This window comes from Chenopodium quinoa, unplaced genomic scaffold, assembly GCF_001683475.1.
Source record: "Chenopodium quinoa cultivar QQ74 unplaced genomic scaffold, ASM168347v1, whole genome shotgun sequence".
Classification (NCBI taxonomy): Eukaryota; Viridiplantae; Streptophyta; class Magnoliopsida; order Caryophyllales; family Amaranthaceae; genus Chenopodium; species Chenopodium quinoa.
The window spans coordinates 1168789-1171919 of record NW_018743942.1 but is presented as its reverse complement, the minus strand read 5'-3'; positions in this window follow the sequence as shown (position 1 = coordinate 1171919).

The following is a 3131-nucleotide window of genomic DNA, read 5'->3' as shown; positions in this document are numbered from 1 at the left end:
TTGACGTTTTCATGAGTTACAGGCTAGCAGATGACATTGACAACATGAAGTTGACGATAAGGCTGGTTTTTATAGTGGGAAAAGTTTTGATATCAGAAAAGTTCATTCTCAACTATCCTAATATTGTTAATTTTAAACCTTTACATAATATGTTTATATTGTTTCCCAAATTTTTGTATTTTTATTATTCTTGGAGTTTAATGAACAAATTGGGAATAGTTGGATTTGATGCAGAAAATAACTAATTAGTAGTTTTGTTTTGAATATGAGTTTTGTTTAGTTTGAATCTAAAAGGGTATTTAGAATTATTATTGGGGTTAATTTTATGAACGTATGGTTTTCATGAACTTGTAGTACATATATTTGCTAGATTTTGGTATTACTTTTCCTATCCGTAAATGAATTTGGTTATTTCTCTATGCTTGATAGCAAATATGAATGGTTTGCTTTAGAAATTATTTACCCATATAATTTGTTTGTGAAATCCTATGTCTAATGCCTTGAATGTTTGTAAATTGTACGAAGTAAGCCTAAGTGTAGACACCCATTTGTGTCTCCCCAAAACCAAACCCAGTGATGAGTACCTTTCACGTCGAATCATAATCGAATGAAGTGAAAGTGTGGAAGGTTTAGTGTTGCGGATAGTTTTAATTTCTTTTCTCTTCTCTCTGTTTTTGAAAACTTATTTTTAAGAAAATAGCCAATCTAGTTTGGTTGGTCCACGATACGGGTCCAATAATAGTGTAGTTGGATGGGGCTTGACAAGAGCTTTCCAACGATATATTATAAGCCCAATTCCGATGAATATTGAGGAAGTTATGACCAATTTACTAAACTGGGCCCGTTTTGAGCCTTATATGCGGCCCAATGATCTAGAGGAGGGCCTAATATGATTTATCATTCCTAATGCAATTAGGAATGGTTTTAGTCTTCTAGATTCTTCTAGAAGGTTCTTTTTATTCCTAATTCAATTAGCATTGATAAATTGACTTTTGTTGACTTTTCAGAGTTTTAATTAAAATCAAAGAGCATTTTTGAGGAAAAATACGATTTTATCCTCCTGTACGACAATTTTTATCTGATTTTAAGAAAACGCGTGATTTTCTGAATCAGCGCCAAACGCCAGCTGTAGCGCCTGGCGCTAGCATTGGTGCTTGGCGTTAATGTTGGCGCCTAGCGCCAATAGCCAGCGTTTGGCGCTAATCGATTTTTATGTGCGCCAGAACTCTGTTTTGATATTTTATCTTTTTGGCTGATTTTCTCTATAAATAACGTGCTAAAAACTCCATTTTCGATAACCAGTTTTCACCTACAATCATCAACAATAACCAATTCTCTCTAATTCACCAACTCTCATCAAGATTTCCTTGATTACTCTCTCCCTCTCTTTTCTAAACTAGCTTCTCTCAAATATAAAAATTCCGCATTCATTAGACTTAGACACACCTAGCCATATTCGAAGTTGCCTTCGCCCTAGACGTGAAAGGTTTAATTTATGAGGGTTTGGTCCCAAATCTCTCTTTCAATTATTATTTAATTTAATTGTTGTTTATTATTTTCCTTGAAGTTACTAACGCGTGTATTTTGTTATTAGAAAGAGATACGAGGCATCAAAGTAAGTACTTTTAATGGTTTTTATTGATGTTATGTTATAGAGTTTATGCTTAAATTGTTATTTTGATTCCTAGTATCATGTCTAGGGTAACTTTAATATCAAGTATGATTAAAAGTATGATGCCTTCTATGTTCTTCCTAATATTTATGATTATTAGTATCATGTTAGGGTTAAAGATTTGATTTTTATTGCTTAGTGACATGCTAGGGTTTGTTATTAATCTTGTTAGTATCATGCCTAGGATCTTGCTATTATTATTATGCTTTAACATGAATATTATGATTATGATTATTATAATTATTATTATGATGATTATTGTTTTGATTATTGTTATGATTTTGATTATGATGATTATTGTTATGTTGCTTAATGTGATATTTATTGTTATTGCTTGATCACGCCTTTTATGCATGTTTAAAGGGAATTGGTACTAGTAATCACGCTTAATAAGATATTTAATAATCTTGTTTAGGATAAATCTGATTATAATTCAAGTGATCTCAAATAATAGATTTATTTGTGCATTAAATTCAAACAACATAGATAAACAGGTTTAGGGTTAATCCTATTGATTGCATGTTAATCAAAAAGCGCACATGAATACGATCAGAATAAAGTAGAGGCATATTATTAGGGCAGGTTCAATCTCTTTTAGTTTGGATTTGTACCTTCATCCCCGAACCCTATTTGGTTCGAGACCTTATGGAGTTAACGATCTCTTGTATCGTTAAGGGGTGTAACCTTCACCTTGTGAACGGTTTACAAGTTCCTTAAAAAACTTGTTGGCGACTCTTTTGGTCTATCTTCTTCCATTTTGGACGCCACCGTACTTTAGTGTATGATCACAGTGGGGTTCGAGCTAGGGATTAGCGCTTGAAATATTCCCTACAGTTTTTTGGCGACTCCACTGGGGAGGATTTTTATTTTAATTCCTGAATTTGTTTCGGCAATGATTTAGAATGAGTGGATGAGACTAGAAACGTTCTAAGTATTTCATGTGCGTAATTTTGATTAACATTATTGTCATATGCATAAAAAAGATCTCATTGGAAGGACCATCCGTAATGAGTTAAAAAGATAGTATTTTACACATAGAAAATTTGAGAAATATCTTTCACAACTAGGACCGAACACTGCGCGAAACTGGAAAATTTTATCGAGCATAGAAAGCTGCTGAGGCATGTAGGAATTAGCGTCAGCGACCAGAGCAGTGGCGCCAGACATTTAACTGTAGCGCCAGACGACAGGCTTGTCGCCAGGTGCTACAGCTAAAACCTGGCGCCAAGCTCTGTTTGCTGGCGCCAAATTCCTCCAATACCGAGCCAGAAATTTGCGTTCTAATTTCGACCAGTTTTTCGTATTGTTTGCTCGATCTTACTTCCTGATTGAATTTTTTCTCACTTTTCTGAAACCCATATGTGTTCTACATATGGACATAACCCTCTGGGAATTCATGCTCCATCTACCTGATTGAACGCTCTGAGCAACAAAGGGTACATCTGAGAATGTTGAATTC